The sequence below is a fragment of the Equus asinus genome, chromosome 16, assembly GCF_041296235.1.
Source record: "Equus asinus isolate D_3611 breed Donkey chromosome 16, EquAss-T2T_v2, whole genome shotgun sequence".
Taxonomy (NCBI): domain Eukaryota; kingdom Metazoa; phylum Chordata; class Mammalia; order Perissodactyla; family Equidae; genus Equus; species Equus asinus.
Window position 1 is genome coordinate 45,034,902 of NC_091805.1, and position 19,208 is coordinate 45,054,109.

The window sequence follows — 19,208 nt, forward strand, 5'->3', positions numbered from 1 at the left end:
TTCACTTTCCTTGCCAAAAGGGAGGCATGTTCAATATTCATCCCAAACTACCATGTTCATTCTCACCAGATCTGCTCCTTTAAAAAAACAAACAAACTAGTACTAAGATTGATACAAGACTTGAAATTTTAGAGGGAGAAAAAGGATTTTAGGCTTATTCTAGAGGACTGAATTAAGATGAGTCCTTATCCTGATTCCATGGCTGTTCGATTAGGCTATTTAATCTGTCTTATTTTTCCCTTAGATAAATTTGGGACTAGTATTTTGCTCCTACTATCACAAGGTTATTATGATGACCAGAAGGAGTTAATATATAAACTGTGAAGCATTTATGCAAATATAATGTGACCCTTCTCATTGAATCTAAGATAACATTGTAGGGCACACCATAATTTTATATACCATTAAGAAAGAAAATAATACTGCAAGTTAATCTATGACAGTGCTTTCTTATCACTCAGCCCTTTTAGAAGGTTTATTTAGGTTATTTAAACATTGATTTTTTTCAATCATATATCACACTTGTGCATTGAAAGGGAGATAGTTAAGATAGTCCAAAATGTCTTCACATTCAGAGTTTGTCTTCTGAATCAGTTTTTAACTCTGAATCATTGATGTCTATTTTTCAATACAGTACCCTCGGTGCCATCAAAAGTACTGGTGATGCAACATTCCTTAAGCAAGGCTCCACCATTTTTTTCCTGAGATTTTCTTCTAAGTTTCTGACATCCATTCTGCAGGTTTTGATGCCTGTGCTTTCTTCATCTTACCAAAAGCTGTCAATGGAAGATTTCAGGCAACAGGTAGGACTCATATTTCTTGTGCAAATGGTGCTTAAATGGTTTGTTGACTGAAATGTCCATGGGTTTCAGTTGTCGTCGTGCCATAAGGAATAACAACCAAGTTTGCTGATGAGCAGACAATAGTAACTACTTTGAAACCACTGAGCAGTGGAAACAACTGAAAAATGCTATCAATTGTCTTGATTTCAGAGATGTTATTATGAAAATATATGTATCTTGGAATATATAAAATAAGGTGTTGGTGTTTTATAAATAAGGAAATACGATAATAAGGCCCCAAAAAGCTCAGCTACCGAGAAGCTCACAGATCATTCTTTGATCTCTATCCCATTGTTAGCACTCTAATCCAAGCCTTCACAATTTTAAATCTAAGATAATGCAGTAACAAAACTTTGGGGTATAGGGAAAGGAGAACCGGCTTTGGTGTCTGAAAACCTGAGTCTGACACTCAGCCCTGCAGCTTTTCAGATGTACTGCTTTTGGGGTCAAGTCAAATCTATATCTGGGGGAAATAAATCTAATTCACAGGGTTTTAGGGAGAATTTAATGTATGCGAAAGCACTTTGTAAATTGTAAAATCTATATGCACAGGAAGAGAACTAACATTTGTTGACTGCCAGGAACTGTGCTGGATACTTTGCATGCATGATCTCATTTGATCTGATGTAAATGCTAAGGCATTTAGTGTCTTCATGGTCACCTTGCTATCTTATCCATATTATATTGTATTATTTTTTTTTCTGAAATACCCCTTTCATTGTCTCATGCTTTAAAGCAGAAATCTGTGGCCACTGTTTGGATCACAAACAAGGTGAGGACTATGAGCCCGCCACAGAGATGCAACCTCCCACTTGCTCTTGCTTTGTAGCCAGAAACATTTGAAGTAAGAGAACCTTAGGCTACTAGTGTACCACCTTCTCTATGACTCTGGTACCAAAACTAGCCCTTGAAGACCATGCAGAAAGTTTTTACTTATGGTAAAAAGTTCAAAATGAATCCAAGATTCAGGATGTTGATCTACACAGGCATTAGACAATTTATATGGATTCAAGTGCGCAGAAAGTTGTCATCCAAAAACCCAGCCATAGAAACCAGGACCCCAGTGACAAAGAGATAGTTTTGGGAGATGTAACTCTATTCACGGAAGGAAAAGTTACCAGTAAGAAGTCTAGTACTGGGGAATAGAAGTATAAGGCATGAACCCCCCAAAGCCTGATTATCTTTAAGACTGATTCTTGGAACTAATGACCTGGATTCCTCATGTTTTTCTAGCAGGAAGAATTGGAGTCCTTGAATTGGAGTGAAGCTTAGTCTATAAGTTAGGGTTACTGATTCAACTCAAAGGCCAGAGGGATATGAGATTAAGAACTAAGCACAATATTATATCAGGTATAGGAAATGCTGTCTTCATCTACTAATAGGTGGAGGTGGGGGGCGGGGGGGCGTTAAGCAATAAGCATTATTATATTTCAAATGTCCACAGGAGAGAGGACTTTGTGAAGCCTCAGGGGAGCAAAGACACAAAAATTGGGAGACTCCCAAGACCCATCTCAAGGCCACCTTGACGACAGCTTCCCCAACAGCAATGTTATGATGTTTAATTTATAACTCAGTGTAACACTCATATTGTTCTCTGATTAGTTTATGTGTATACACATTGACTTCTCATTAAGATTTTAAGCTTGAGGGCTGTAATAGCATCACTTTTTAATATTCTGTATGTACAATACCTAGCATAATGCTATCTGGTGCTAAGAAAATTTATTGATATCACCCTTCCTGTTGGAATCTGGCAGAGATTGTATCTTGCATGATCTCTATCAAGGTGAGAACCCGGATTACTTTTTGCCGTTAAACACACATTTTTCCACGAACCAAGCCACTCATGAAAAATCTATCTTATTTGCAGAACTATTGCAAAATCTGACATTCCATTTCATTGGAATGCCCTTGTAATTGCCAAATGTTGCCTTGCCTCATGAAAATTCTTGGCCAGACCTATGGATTGCCAGCCCTTGCAGCTGTTGACCCTTGAAGTCCAGTTTGCCTATAACATCAAATCAAGCAACATTTCTTTCTTTTTTTTTTATTGAGTTAATGATAGGTTACAATCTTGTGAAATTTCAGTTGTACATTAATGTTTGTCATTCGTGTTGTAGGCACACCACTTCACCCTTTGTGCCCACCCGCCAACCCACCTTTCCCCTGGTATCCACTAAACTGTTCTTAGTCCATAATTTTAAATTCCTCATATGAGTGGAGTCATACACAGATTATCCTTCTCTCGCTGGCTTATTTCACTTAACATAATTCCCTCAAGGTCCATCCATGTTATTGCAAATGGAATGATTTTGTTCTGTTTTACAGCTGAGTAGTATTCCATTGTATATATGTACCACATCTTCTTTATCCATTCGTCTGTTGCTGGGCACTTAGGTTGCTTCCATGTCTTGGCTATTGTAAATAATGCTGCAATAAACATTGGGGTGCATAGGACTTTTGGGATTGCTGACTTCAAGCTCTTTGGATAAATACCCAGTAGTGGGATGGCTGGATCGTATGGTAGTTCTATTTTTAATTTTTTGAGGAATCTCCATACTGTTTTCCATAGTGGCTGCACCAGTTTGCATTCCCACCAGCAGTGTATGAGGGTTCCTTTTTCTCCACAACCTCTCCAACATTTGTTACTATTAGTTTTAGATATTTTTGTCATTCTAACGGTGTAAGGTGGTATCTTAGTGTAGTTTTGATTTGCATTTCCCTGGTGATCAGCGATGATGAGCATCTTTTCATGTGCCTATTGGCCATCAGTATATCTTCTTTGGGGAAATGTCTGTTCATGTCTCTAGCCCATTTTTTGATTGGGTTGTTTGATGTTTTGTTGTTGAGTCAAGCAACATTTCTTAATGACCTAATAAGAACAGGCGCTGAGCTAGTTGCCATTGAAGGTATAAAGATATGATCACTGCCCTCAACTAGTTTATAGTTTATATAAAAACAAACATATGAATATTTAAATATCAGGTAAAGACTTAAGTGATAGTTATGAATAGTAGAAGGGATAGCAAAGGCAATGACACAGAAAAAGTAACTATAAGAATTCACTGGAGGGGCCAGCCCCATGGCCAAGTGGCTAAGTTCATGTCCTCTGCTTTGGCAGCCTGGGGTTCACCAGTTCGGATCCTATGCACTGCTCATCAGGCCATGCTGTGGCGGCATCCCACATAGAAGAACTAGAACGACTTACAACTAGGATATACAGCTATGCACTGGGGCTTTGGGGAGGTAAAAAAAGAGGAAGATTGGCAACAGATGTTAGCTCAGGACCAATCTTCCTCACCAAAAAATAAATAAGAATTCAAAGGAGGACGAGACATCATTTCTACCCCTTCTATCTAGAAACCCAAGAGCCCAGTATAGGAGCTCCCCATGTCCTGTTTCCCTTCATGTCACTATTTTGAAGTACACTTAGGGAAAAGGTGTCGTTTTCCCATACAAAGCTTTTGTGTACCTTGGGCCACCTCCTGGGTTTTAGATTCTCACCTCTTGACCTGAGGTTACTCAATGGCATGCATTGAGATTCCTGTCTTGGCAAGAGTTACTTCCTCTCTTTACTACAAATTCTATATATTAGAGCCTATACTCTTGATGTTTTTAAGTTTTCTAGACCTGGGGACTTTTGTGGGACCAGGCCACAGAGATATATTTATTGATGTTGTTACAAGACTTACTCTCTTCCCCTAGGATGTTGGGCCAGAATGTATATGATTTCTACTCATCTTCATCATTCTACCTAGAATGTAATCTTCCTGGAATAGCCTTTTCTTCTGAGGTGAAGAGACTTCGTTGAAAGCAGTGTAATAGTCACTGTCTCCTATTCCTTCACCTCATTTTCCCTGTTCCCTCCCTACCCTCTCTCCTTGGCGACTTCACCTGTTTCCCTACGAGAATGAATGTTATCCCATTCCAAGTCTTCAATCAATGTGTTCTAAAAGGAGAGAAAGCCTAAGAGTATGAGTCAGCTTTATTCCTGGTACTGAATCCTGTTTGTTCTCTTATTAGTTGCCCTGAGGAACAGGGAAGGGAAGTGCAATTTCTCTTTCTCTTACTATTACAGGGAAGTGAATGACAGTCAATTGATTTCATTAATTTAAAAGAAATCCATTTAAAAGAAAATGATACACTGAGCTCCTGTTATAGGCACATAGAGCATTAGGAAATATTTACTTTATGGTGCTTTGTTGTTAGTGCTGAGTGGATTGCGACTCCTAGCGACCCTGTGTCCTGCAGATCCGACCCCTGCCTGGTCTTTTTGCGCCATCCTCTCACCTTCTGGCGCTGTATCAGACAATGCTCCGCTACTATTCATAGGGTTTTCATGGCCAATTTTTCAGAAGTGGGTGGCTAGGTCCTTCTTCCTAGTCTGTGTTAGTCTGGAAGCTCTGCTGAAACCTGTCCACCATGGGTGACCCTGCAGGTATTTGAAATACCAGTGGCAAAGCTTTCAGCATCACAGCAACTTGCAGCCTGCACAGTATGACAATCGACAAATGAGCGGTGTGGGTCCCTGACTGGAAACGAACCTGTCCTGCAGGGATTAGAGCACTGAATCTCAACCACTAGACCACCAGGGCTGGCTTTACGGTCCTTATTAACATGTTACAATTAACCTTCATGCTGGCTTCTTAGGCCAAAACAGAATCACATTACCCCACGAGATCAATAGACATCTGCCTGGTGGCCTGGTGGGTGAAAATGCTCTCCTTCAACTTTTCCAGGTGTCAAGAATGTAACTTTTCTCCTTACCTTATGTGACAGTGATTTATGTGTACACCTGTGTCTCCATTTGAATGTAGCCTCTTCGAGGAGAGAATCTGTTTTCTCATTCACCTTTGTCCCCTTCCACGTCATCAAGAGGTACATTGCACGTGTCAGTGCTCAACAGATGGTTTTGAATCAGTCAGTCAAGCAAGCCTTGCTAAAGTGGTAACTTGTTACTATTGCCTAGCTTTGTGGAAGTCATTCAACTCTGTGTGCCAGCTCGCTAAGTGTTAAAAATAACAACAACAACAACAATAATAGGAGTTACCTGTGGCACCCATGAATAGCAACTCCCCTGAGAGCCAATGGCAACAAGAGAAAGGACAAGGAGTCATGCTGAGAGCATAGTCATCCAGACTCTAGCTCAAACAAACCCAGGAAGCAGCTCTGAAGAATTACATCCAGAACACCCACATTCAACAACAGTATCTCTGACTTTCAGCACTCAGCAGACAGCCTGAGAGACCTTGCTCCGTGTCTCACACAGTGAGTGAGAGGGGGAGACTCTCTCTGGCCCCAGCCTGTAAACTTGAGAGGTTCTCTGACGTGAGGATTGCTGAGAGACTGAGCAGATGCAATAGGAATGCCTGTGCTTTCCCCTGACTGCCTATTTTGGCCATCTCCCTGCTTTCAGACTCCACAAGTGGAGAGGTCAGAGGCTTGAGCCAATCCAAAGATACAGGAGAAAGATCTGGAATCTACCTCAATGGGTAGGGCCAATTAAGACAAGAGAGGAGTGCACAGAGGAGAATGTTCAGAAAACAAACTTCTTGCAAGAATCTGGAGTCATAAAGGGGTCAAATTTTCCTACTTTGTTAACCTCTGAACACTAGTAAGAGCTTCATTTTAATGTACGAATGTTGGAGGGAGGTGGGATATGGTAAGAAATCACAGTACCTTGAGTGAGTGGACTTGAGAGTCTAGTCCCCTGGCTGGCCTTCAGTGAAGAGACTCAATATCTGCAGCTTGACTTCCCTGTTCAGCCCTACCCCTGTCTCCTAGCATCATCAAGAAATCTCTTCGGGGAGAGGCTGTGGGTAAAATTGAATCTATCCAGTGTTCTTTGTCCAGGCACTAGGGGCTCCGGTCTGCCTGAGATTCTTTCCATTCTGCAGAAAGAAACTGGGAATGGTGGGCCTTGGAAAGTAGAGGGTTCAGTTCCCGTGCCTTCCCAATGCAGCAGCTCAATAATGCTGGAAAAATTCTGCTCCCCCAGGACCCTCCTGCTTCTCCTTGTGCCCTGAAGCTGTATAAACCCTTCAGCTGCAGAAGAAGAGGAGAGGAGTTTGTCCACACTCTTCTTTCCCTGTCATCTGCTGCGCACGGCTATTGTGTAGCACATGCAGGCAGTGAGGCATCCATTCCTTCACTCTAAGTTCTGCAGTTACCCCGGGCCCAAAGGTTCGGGGGGCAGCTAGTCTTGGCTGATCTCTGACTAGTTCCAGGCATTCCATGTTGTTATCAGCAGGAGACTCCCAGGCATTCTGGAATCTCTGCATGAGAGTAGGAACTGCTGCTGTTGCTGTAGCTGCCTGGACCTACAGCAAAGAGCCAAGAAAAAAAAATCACTTCACACCATGTGCACTGACTCCCCCAGAGCTGGCACAGCCAGGGAGACTACAGAGGCATGAATCTTCCTCCAAGCCATCTGTATCCTCAGTAGCTACATAAACCGTGTTTGTTGCCTTTTAGTTTTCAGTAGACATGGGGGGTGGGGGGTGGGGAGTGCCGGGGGGGGGGATGGGGAGATTGATGGCAACAGTCTCTGTTTCTTGAGCTGGAGCGCCAACCAGCAAAACCTTCAGAAAGGAGAAGGCCGCTTCCACCATGGGGGTCTTGTCTCTTATTGCTGCTGTTTGTACTTTGGGGCCTCAGTGAGAGGACTCCTCACGACGAAGCTGGAATTAAAGTTGCTCTAAACTAAAAGATTTAAACTTTCCAAACAATGCATAATAGATCAAAGTATAATTGTTCAAAATCTCAGTAAAAAAGAAGAATTATGCTGTAGCCTAAAAAAAATTAACCCAAATTCAAAAAAGAATGTATCAGAATCAGGGCTAGGGCTGGTCAGCCCTGAAAACTTAGGAAGAAAGAGGATCTGAGAGGCAAATGCCGGTGGTGTTTATCCAAGTGTTTTTAGGTGCAAGGTTACACTGGCTTTTTCAGTTATGAGGGCAGGTAAATTACTGATTTCAAGTTGGATGAGTTTGGTTCTATCAAACATTCATACATAAAACAGACTCCGTTGTTTCTGATTCCACGCTCTGCAAGCAACCTACTTTTGCCACTTGATTTCCAAGCGCTGGTCACAAGACATGAATGTTTTGGCCCTTGGTTATGGTATTTCTTTCTATTTCAGTTCATAATATTTATTATGAATAAACTAGTGTTCTGATTTTGAATACCAGTCTCTGGGAGCTTGAGTCTGCTTTGGGAGATGAATCCACCATCTACATGTTGACAGATTAGATTTTTAAGCCTATAGGGCTGAGGACCAGAGCCTCACCCTGGTGAAGCACCAAGTTAAGATCATGCTATGGAGGACCTTTTGGAGTCCCTAGAAACTCCCTGACTAGGTGGTGGTCAGTATCCTTCCTACTCAGGTTCCTAAAGTTATCAGGCCTAGTGAGGGTTTGTCTGTATTTAGGGACTGGCAGGATAGAATCGTGTTGCGATCCTGGTCTGGAGTCAGATAGACTTGATGTATATCCTTTCTTCTATTTTTTTTTCTTTTTGAGGAAGATCAGCCCTAAGCTAACATCTGCCAATCCTCCTCTTTTTGCTGAGGAAGACTGGCCCTGAGCTACATCCGTGCCCATCTTCCTCTACTTTATATGTGAGACGCCTACCACAGCATGGCTTGATGATCGGTGCCATGTCCGCACCCAGAATCCGAACCTGCGAACCCCGGGCTGCTGGAGCAGAACATATGCACTTAACCGGCTGGCCCCGATTTCTTCTATTTTTAACTTAAGCAAATTATATAATCTTCCTGTGTCTCAATTTTTCTCATCTGTGATTTGGGGATAACAAAAGTGTCTACGTCATAAAATTGTTAGGAAAAAATGAGACTATGTTAAGCACTTCATGTGGTACCTAACACAAAATAATGCTTAATAAATAGTAGTTACTCTTATTTTTAGAGTTCTAACTAGATGCCAGGCACTGTGCTAAGTATTGATGTATTTGCCCAAAGTCAAACAGCTGGCAAGCGATAGAAGTGGGAGTTGAACCAGGCCAAAGCTAATGTATTTGACTACTGGGTTAAACTGTCTTTGATGGTTTAACAAACACAGCAAAACTTGCACTTCCAAAAAGTGTCGTCTCCTTTAAAGGAATAAATTTGAAGACCGTATACTTATTCCTAAGCCTATTTGGAACTCCTCTTTTGGATTTACCTGAGAAGTCTGTGATATATTTTTTGAACATCCTTAACAACGGCAAATCTTTGTTCTTTAAGAAAAGATTTGATCTTTCTTAATAACTAAAACTTACTCAGTGCCAAACCTAGTAAATAAAGTGGAGAATTACAATGGGAAATGTCATCTTTGGTGGAAAAACATGTGGCGTAGAAGGCAATTCCACAGTTTTGACCAAAGTAGCAAATACTTCATCATCTCAAAGCATTTTCTATTGTTGCCGACTTCACTTTCCTATCACACTGGTCTTGTATGGGATGAAGTAAGGAAATATATACAGATTTTCCTCAACTTACAATGATGTTACATTCTGATAAACCCATTGTAAGTTGAAAATACGGTAAGTCGAAATTGCATTTAATATACCTAACCTACGGAAATGAACATCATGGCTTAGCCTCGCCTACCTTAAATGTACTCAGAACACTTACATTAGTCTACAGTTAGGCAAAATCATCTAAGACAAAGCCTATTTTATAATAAAGTGTTGAATATCTCATGTAATTTGTTGAATACCGTACTGAAGGTGAAAAACAGAATGATTGTCTGGGTACAGAATGGTCGTAAGTTCATTGGTTGTTCACCCTCGTGTTGATGTGGCTGACTGGGAGCTGAGGCTGCTGTTGCTGCCCAGCATCACAAAAGAATATCGGACTGCATATCAATAGCCCAGGAACAGGTCAAAATTCAAAATGTAAAATATGGTTTCTACTGAATGCACATGACTTTTGCACCATCATAAAGTAAATAATCATTAAGTCGAACGTTTGTAAGTCAAGGACCATCTGTATAACAATTAATTTTTGTTATTAATAAATTAGGTTAACTACAAATGGATTGAATTAGTGTAACTAAACACTAATTACTGGATTACTATAAACATAAAGAAAGATTGCCAAGAAAGGCCTTGTCCTTTTAACAATTCTGTCATTGACATGAAAGTGTGCTCATCAAACCTGTGAACCAAACGAAGTTGGGAATGGGTAATTTTAAAAAAGGGGGGAGGGGGCTGGCCCCATGGCCGAGTGGTTAAGTTCACACACTCCGCTTCGGTGGCCCAGGGTTTCGCTGGTTCAGATCCTGGGCACAGACATGGCACCGCTCATCAAGCCATGCTGAGGCGGCATCCTACATGCCACAACTAGAAGGACCCACCACTAAAAATACACAACTGTGTACCAGGGGACTTTGGAGAGAAAAAGGAAAAATAAAAATAAAAAATCTTAAAAAAAAAGGGAGGGACAGCAAAAATTAAGTTTAACAGCATTAAACTTCAAGGTAGAAAAAAGATAGTTGCATGTACAGAATAAACAATATAGCCTAGCAGAAGCACACAAGAAAAATGGAAATTTTAGTAGATTGGAACTTAATCTAAGTTAATGACTATCAAGAAAAATACTAAGATATTAAGCTGAATTAAAGGAAGCATAGACTCTAGTCAAAGGAGGTGACATATCTACCCTACTCTGCTGATTAATTTCTGGAAACAATAGTTTAAGAGGAATATGTCCAAACCAAAGTGTATTCAGAAAAGAGTGATCATGATGGCAAAGAATATGAGAAATATTGAATGGTTAGGAGATGTGTTGTTTGAAGGTGAAAATATTGGGGGGCAAGATTGATTTCTTTAAATATTTAATGTGCAATCCCATGGGGAAAGGATTCAGTTCATTCCATATGGTAGCAAGGGATAGAATAAGAAAAGGAGTGGGAGCTTCACTGAGATAGATTTTTAGATTTTTAGTTCAGAATGCAAAAGAAATGTATAAAAGTGACAGAAAAGTAAAAATGAAGTGAGCTTTCCAGAAAATTTTCCTCATCACTTGAGGTGTTCCCACAGAAGCAACCTGAACAGCTTCTGTCTTTCTCCCCAAAAGAGGACTCAAGTCTACCAGATCCTATTTATAATCATCACTGTCACCCAGAAGCAACCTTAAAGACCCATTATGTGTTGCGAAGCTAGAGTGATCTACCATCCTGATTTTCCCAGGACTGAGGCGTTTCTTGGGGTGTGGGACTTAGAATGCTAAAACTAGCAAAAGTCCCATGCAACCTCAATGAGTGAATCACCCCAGAGCTGAAGGAGTTTTAGATAAATGGGTCCTTTAAGCCATGACTGGGACAAACATAAAAGATAAGCAACCAAAACTTCATTGAACCAACACATGAATCAATGAAGGCTTTGTCCTTTCTCTTCCATATAAATGAAATTTCTAGATATTTGAAGCTTACTCTTTAAATACCAACAAATTTATACATATTAGATTTAAGATGTCCTAAAACATATTACATAGTTCCCTATGCTCTTTATTAGATACTATGATATAAAAATTTGTCTTTTAAAAAAATACATATTAGGAAAAAATTAGAATTGGAATATAAGGCAATAAAACAAAATAGGTAAGATTTAAGTTTTGAAGTCTGACAGAGGTGGCTTTGAACTTGCTTCTGTCGATTACAACATGTCAAGTTACTTGATCTGTATCTTGGTTTTCTCAGCTGTAAGTTGGGAATAGCATTTGTGCCTACCACATAGAATAGTGCCCAGTAGACCATAATTAGCACTCAATAAATGGTGGGTGTTTTAACATTGTTGTTAATAACCACCAGAGTTACTGTCTGGGCTAAATATCTCCAACCAATTGTACTGTCTTCTAGATCATCTGAACAGATTCTAGGGTCTGCTATCAGTATCTCTGGTCTGTATACTTGATCCCTTTATTTTATACACAGTTGAATGACTGTGTGAGGGCACTTTAACCTCCTAAGGAGCAAAGTGCATGTGCTTTTTGATGGCTATTTACTCATTAATATCTAGTCCCTGGACTGTGTTCTAAATACTTGGGAGTATTAGAAACATTACCTACCTGTAAAGTGTGGCATTACAAAAAAAAAAATCAGTCTGCCAATTTTACCAGCAGTTTGAAGTTAAAATGATCATTTTCAAACATAATTTTACAAAGGCTCTTCTCTTTGTTCTACTACCCATTTTGTCCAAAAAAATCCTTCTTCTTCTCTATGGTTTCTGAAATACTGAGGAACTGCCTGGACAGAATGTGAATCTGAACTTTGTTAATTTTCTCAGGGAAGTCCAGGAAAGGAACATTCTTAAAGCACAAGAATGAGACTTTTAAGTCAGTAAGTGATTTTCCCTTATAACTTGATCCTATACCAAAAAAGCAAGAGATAAAAACATGCATGTGAGATCCAAGAGGAGAAGGTTCCATATGAATAAAGGAACATGGAGGTGCACTTAGCATAGCTGGACTGACTTCCCCCACCTTTCTCTCTCCTCCTCCCACCTGCAGACCTAACCATTCCAACCCAAATCTGTGAGTCACCATTTAATCAATTGCACTCCTCACTTCAGGACTGGACAAAGATGACCCATTAAAGTTGTTCTCTTAAGCCCATAGCACTCCCCTGAGGTACTCCCTGGGAGAGAGGAAATGCTTCAGAAGAGCAGATAAATTCAAGCCTACTGGCATCATTCACATGTCTGTTTGAAAGTTGCGGCATTTTTAAAAATCTGTTCAGTCCAAAGTTAACCTGTTTGAAACTGGCCACTGGGAGTTGGCCTCCTGTCTAAAGGTTTAGCTGTAAGCAAACAATCTAAAAAAAAAAAAAAAAAAATTAAAGACCTTGTTTTTGATCAGACTGTTCAAAGAAAGACTTTTGTCGGTAAAAGTTCACTAAGCTGAAACAATCGAAACATTTGAGAGTGGAATATGGCCTTCATTCTTAAAGCAGAGCGTGTCACTGCACCCTTGCTGGCCTCTTTCCTGGGAGAACGGGACACAGCTTAATTCACCTCTTAGAATACTTTGCAAGTTGATCTTTAATATCAGGAGAGTCAATTAGAAAATACTATGCTCAGCATTGGGCATTTATCTAGGTCTAGGAAAATCTGGGAACAAATTTCAGCAGGGTTGATCTTCACTTGGCAAATAACCTCCTGAATCATTTTTAATGATTAAAAAGCAAAAAGGGGGGGGCGAAAGGGGTAAAAGGGCACATATGTATGATGATGGATAAAAACTAGGCTATTGGTGGTAAACATGATGCCATCTATGCAGAAACTGAAATATAGTAACGTACACCTGAAATTACAATGTTATAAGCCAGTGTGACCACAATAAAATAATTTTAAAAAATAAAAAGCAAAAGGAAGACAGTAGCAGGAATTTTGCCACTCCCATGGCTCTGTATCAATTCCACTATAGATTACTATGACAACCACCCAGAACTGAAGAAAAGATAGCCAGTCTGACCCATCCCCTGGTTTAAACCTTACTTTTTAACCATTAAGAGACAGAAAAACAAATTTAATCCTTAATTAATGAGACTCTAAGTTAGAAGAGGCCAAAATTAATTATTATTTCAAGAGTATGGAGGTAATTACATGTCCATGAGTTTGCTTGTGTGTTCCAGCTGTGGCAACCATGGGTCCTAAATTATCTGGGAAAGTCCAGATCTTTACATATTTTATCTCAGAAGTCCTTTACTCCTCAGACCATGAAATTTAGAAATTTTTCAGTCTGTGAAATATGATTGTTTTAGCTATAGCCTCATAAACTCTGTTAACAGCAATGATGTGCAAAGTTGTTTTAGGCTGAGAGAAGGCTGTTGAAGAACAAATAGTCATCTTCTACCCCCTTATGACATCTTACCAAGGTAACATCAAGTCATGTCCTCTATATGATTTTAAAGCACACCAAAAGAACAGGGCTTATCACAATTACTGCTAGAATTATCCTGACCTTCTCTTTCCTCTAGGGTAAGTGGAGAAAGAAGGAGGGGGATATGGGTTTATGTTCCTCTGACTGTCCTCCTCCTAGTTGTTAATTGCATGCTCTTCCCAGGTGCCCACTGCATCATGGGATCTTCACCATTTCCTCCACTATGGGTCACCACTCACTTAATCGCAGATCACTGCCCTGAACTCCTGGACACAGTTCTCTTGTAGGATGCTGTTGCCTGTAATGGGTGCAGCATAAGAGTAAAAGTGAGGCAGGACACAATTCTCTTTACAGTTTCATCCCTTTATTCTCCACACCTCCAACACACAAGGTAGTGTAGGTCTGTTAAACTTAGTGAATGGCTGGAGTAACTTAAGGAAATCACAGTGTAGGAAGGGAAAAAAATTTAAACTGAATACGAAATGTGCTATAATCATACAACTCACAGAGCATTTGATAGGTAAAAGCTCTATTTAAGCTGCCTTCTTCGAAGGCCCATCAAGACTTCCACTTAACTAATTAGAAATTTAGACTCATGCCTCATAGACCTGCTATTTCAAGAGTTAAGTCCATATTCCACTCCTGAATCTCTCACGTCACTATGGTTTCAGACTAGTGAACCCACAAAAGGCTGCAGAAGGGAGGCCAGCAAAATTAAGTGCCCTGACTTCCCACCACCACCATAAGCGAAAGTCAGGGGTCAGAGAACAAAATGAGACTAGCGATACTAATTGATCAAGTTATGTAGTTTTTTGTACATCCTGGTTTCAGTATATCAGTGGTAGTCCAGCTAACTGACCTTTCCAATAGTCTCAGAAAAGCGAACGAGACATTACACCCTTCCCAGGAGACTGCCTTGTAGACAGCCCAAACTATCATCTTTCTACCCTACCCTCAAGTCTGCGAGCTCTCCGTTTCTGAACTTGTGCTGTGTGGTTGTCCACCTGTCCTCGGGAAGCTATAGTGATTACCTGTGGAGTTGGTCTCATCTCAGAGACTGTCTCTTGCTGCTCCCAGTAGTTCATTCTCTGAGTCTGAGTTATTCAGTCAAAAAACCCAAATGCTTCAGACAACTCTCACAGACCATCACGGCCACCTTTGGCACTCTAGCCCCACAGAACAGTCCAGGTGGGCATATTGTCCCTCCAAGTGTGAACCCTGCTTGTCTCCTCACTGCTGTGAGTAGCAAGTGTGCCTTTTTATTGTTAAATTGTCTGGCCAGTAACTGTTGGAACACCAATGCACGCATACACACACACACACACACCTTTCAAGGGAAAATGTTAAATCACAGAGACAAGAAAACTTAAACTAAAGCTCTCAAACTGCCTATAAAGTGAAAACATCCCACAGACATGTCTGATCAGCCTGATGTTTTGTTGTTGTTGTAACTGCTGTCTTTTTCTTTTAAGTTTAATTAACATGCAATATCCTATTAGTTTCAGATGTACATCATAGCGGATCAATATTTATGGATATTACAAAATGATCACTGTGATAAGTCGAGTTTCCATCTGTTACCATACAACCTTATTACAATATTATTGACTATATTTCCTATGCTGTACATTACATCCCCATGACTTATTTATTTTATAACTGGAAGTTTGTACCTCTTAAACCTCTTCACTCATTTCACCCATCTGCCCTAACCACTTGTCACTCTGATAACCACCAGTTTGTTTCCTGTGTCTGCGAGTCTGTTTCTGTTTTGTTTTGTTTTGTTTGTTCATTTATTTTGTTTTTGAGATTCCATGTTGTTGCTGTCTTTAAATGATTTTTAATGTCTTTAGAAGGGGCATGCAATTCCCATTTCCCGCCAGTCTCTACTCCTCCCTGTTATATTACATCCAACTGCTTCACCCATTTATAGTACTGGCCTGCCCTCAGAAAACATTTGAGCTTGAGAGCCCTGTACCTACACCCATAAGGAGGAAGGTGTACATTTTCCTAATTACCCTATAATATGTGAACATATCTCTTTCCTTCCCCTTCTGCTTGTAAACTTTGCCCCTTGGATCTTCAAGTTATAATAGGTCACTCTCTTAGCTACTCTCAAACCACATGAAGTTTTTCAATGTTCCTTTATGGATTTAGGTAAGTTCTTAGCAAGACTTATCCTCTCCCTCAGCCTTTGAAATACTAGAGATGGAGGGAGCTTTGATTCTTCAGGCCATGTTAGTAGCAGTCATTTTCCAAGTTCTTCCTTACCCTTCTCACTGATATTGTTTGGAATACTGATAATTGGGCAATAATTCTTTCAGGACTTAGTTTAATAATTTTGGGGTTTTTTTGAGGAAGATTAGCCCTGAACTAACTGCTGCCAATACTCCTCTTTTTGCTGAGGAAGACTGGCCCTGAGCTAACATCCATGCCCATCTTTCTCTATTTTATATGTGGGACGCCTACCACAGCATGGCTTTTGCCAAGCGGTGCCATGTCTGCACCCAGGATCCCAACTGGCGAACCCCAGGCTGCCGAAGCAGAACGTGTGCACTTAACCGCTGCGCCACCAGGCCAACCCCTAGTTTAATAATTTTTGATTTTCTCTTATAATATCTCTAAATGTTTTCATTTGTTCAACAAATATTTATTGAGCTCCTACTTTGAGTCAGGCCTGCTCATACTAGGGTATACAGCAACGAGCGAAACAAAGCTCCCTGTTGTCATGAAGCTTACATTCTAGTAAAGGAAACAATTTCAGTATCTGCAGTAGAGAGTGTATTGTAATGTCTGTAATGCTGGAGATGTAATGTACTCTGGCTTTAATTTATTTTATTTTGTTATTTTTTTGGAGGAAGATTAGCCCTGAGCTAACTACTGCCAATCCTCCTCTTTTTACTGAGGAAGACTGGTCCCGAGCTAACATCCATGCCTATCTCCCTCTACTTTATACGTGGGACGCCTATCACAGCATGGCTTTTGCCAAGCAGTGCCATGTCCACACCCGGGATCCAAACCGGTGACCCCGGGCTCCCGAGAAGCAGAACATGCAAACTTAACCACTGCGCCACCGGACCGGCCCCATCTGGCTTTAATTTAGAATTATCTGTCTTGCACGGATATCTTTCATGTAATCAGGAGATATTATCTCAACTCAAGTAAATTAATTGCATATTATTAAATACTCATTTAGTAAGAAAATGTTCAAATGTAACCAGTCTGTGACCAGTTAGCTCAGCAGACAGGGAAAGGTATTAATGATATCAAGGTCATTAACTCTTGGGCTTACTCTGCACAAATTGGTTACTAACCTTCAGTCTCACAGTCACGGACTACTCTGCTAGCCTGGCCTGTCCTCCTTCAGAGGCATGCAGTTGGAAAAGGGAAATCAGGGAATGATAGATGAGGTGTCTGTTAGCACCGTTGGAAAAACAACTTCACATCCATGTTGTGATGGTGGTGTCCTAAGAGGCATGCTGGACAGTAATGTCATTGTGATCAAGTGTGGCTCAGGGCAGTCTTCAAACTGGAAACTCTCCAGGTCCCTCTGTCTCTACCAGCCAGGAGGATGATGAGGGGGTTCTTTTCCTTGGATGAGACCCTTAGGGTGGGATGCAGTCCTTTCATTTCTGTGCTGCTGCTTTGATATAGTCCTCTGTCTTCAAGAGAGTTTCTGAATTAAACTATTGATGCAGATAATTTAAGAGAATAACAAATGTGATGGGGATGTTTTGAAAATTTAAGCTGACACATTCTGGTGTTCAGACATTTCTGGAGGACCTGGCTGCCAAGGTTCCATCGATGTAAAAGATTAAGCAAGAGTTCATCCTAAGGGAAGAGAGGACCACAAGACAGGGTTAGAAGAGAGGAATGATTTTGGTCACAGACCAGATTCATATTTGAATCCTAGGGAAAGGGAGCTAAAATAAAGGGCACGTAAAACCCGAAAGAGTAGTTTCCGTAAAATCTCTGTGAGCTGTTACGACCTTAAAGCAGCCCTTCCAGATTGACTGTGTCACTGAGTGGAGCAAATCTGGGGTGGAGAGTGCTTTTGGCAGTTGGAATTTCTATGGTAGGCATAACAGGCTGAAACAGCCACCATCAGGCCCCTGAAGGAAGCTAGGACAGCATCAGATCTCAGTGAGCCTGGGAGATGTAGCACAGACACCAGTGGCTCAGGTGCTTTGGCCCTGGCATCAGTGTGTGTGTATAGGCTGGCTTCAGGATGACAGGAGATTGCACCGAAGTGAACCAGAGAGGAAAGAGAGCGCATGTAGGTGTGGTTAAGTGTAATAGTTAAGACTGTGGTTCCACAGATTTCTCACTGTCAGAGAAGGAGATTATAAATATGAAAGGGGGAAGGCTAAAATGAACTCTCCGGTGCTGGACTGGAATTGAAAATATCAGTCTGACCACGTTGTTTTATAAGTGTGTGTGTGTGTGTGAGAGAGAGAGAGAGAGAGAGAGAGAAAGCGTGCACACCTGTAGTCTCAGAGGGCCTACAAGCAATGACACGCCAGTACAAATCGGCACACCTAGAACCCAAATCTTTCTAAATACTTTTATCCACTAAAGGAACCAGGGCTTCTTAGAGAAGTGACTGATTTCAGGGTTAGGAAAATACAGGAAAAGCCTGAAATATCTTGTTGTGTCATAAAGTTATGAAGCTCAAAGAATCTTAGGGACATGACAAAAGGATAGTTTGAAGGGATTCCTACTATCCAAATCAGGCACAATTTGAGAATCATAATCAATAGTGTCAATAACAGATTATAACCCATTGAATAAAATAGGAATCTGTGAGTTCACACTGGTATAAATAAATAGCCAAACAAATCACGGAAAAGAGAAAATTTTTCCTTACAGTAGAGTGCCAACTAAAAAATATAAGAGGAATGGGGGCCGGCCTCATGGCTGAGTGGTTGGGTTCACGTGCTCTGCTTTGGCAGCCCAGGGTTTCGGCAGTTCGGATCCTGGGCGCAGACATGGCACTGCTCATCAGGCCATGCTGAGGGGGTGTCCCACATAGCACAACCAAAGGCACACACAACTAGAATATACAACTATGTACCGGGGGGCTTTGAGGAGAAGAAGAAGAAGAAAAAAAGATTGGCAACAGATGTTAGCTCAGGTGCCAATCTTTAAAAAAAAAAAAAAAAAAAATATATATATATATATAAGGAAAGACAGAATTATAAAGTCACCATTTGGCAATCATCATCATAATAATTGACTCAGGCAAGAATTATCATTATAAGCCAATATGACCTCAGCAAAATAATTAAATTAAAAAAAGAATCATCAATGGATGCTAAAACTAGTGGATAAAGTTTGATGAGGAATAGGATATTTACATAGTCTCAAAGTATCTCACCATGTGATACTTGTTAACTATAAATGGAAAAATAGTAATTTTAAGGTGGAGAAACCTGGCAGACACCACTTTGACCAAATCATTAAAGGCAACTTCAAAAGTAATGGAA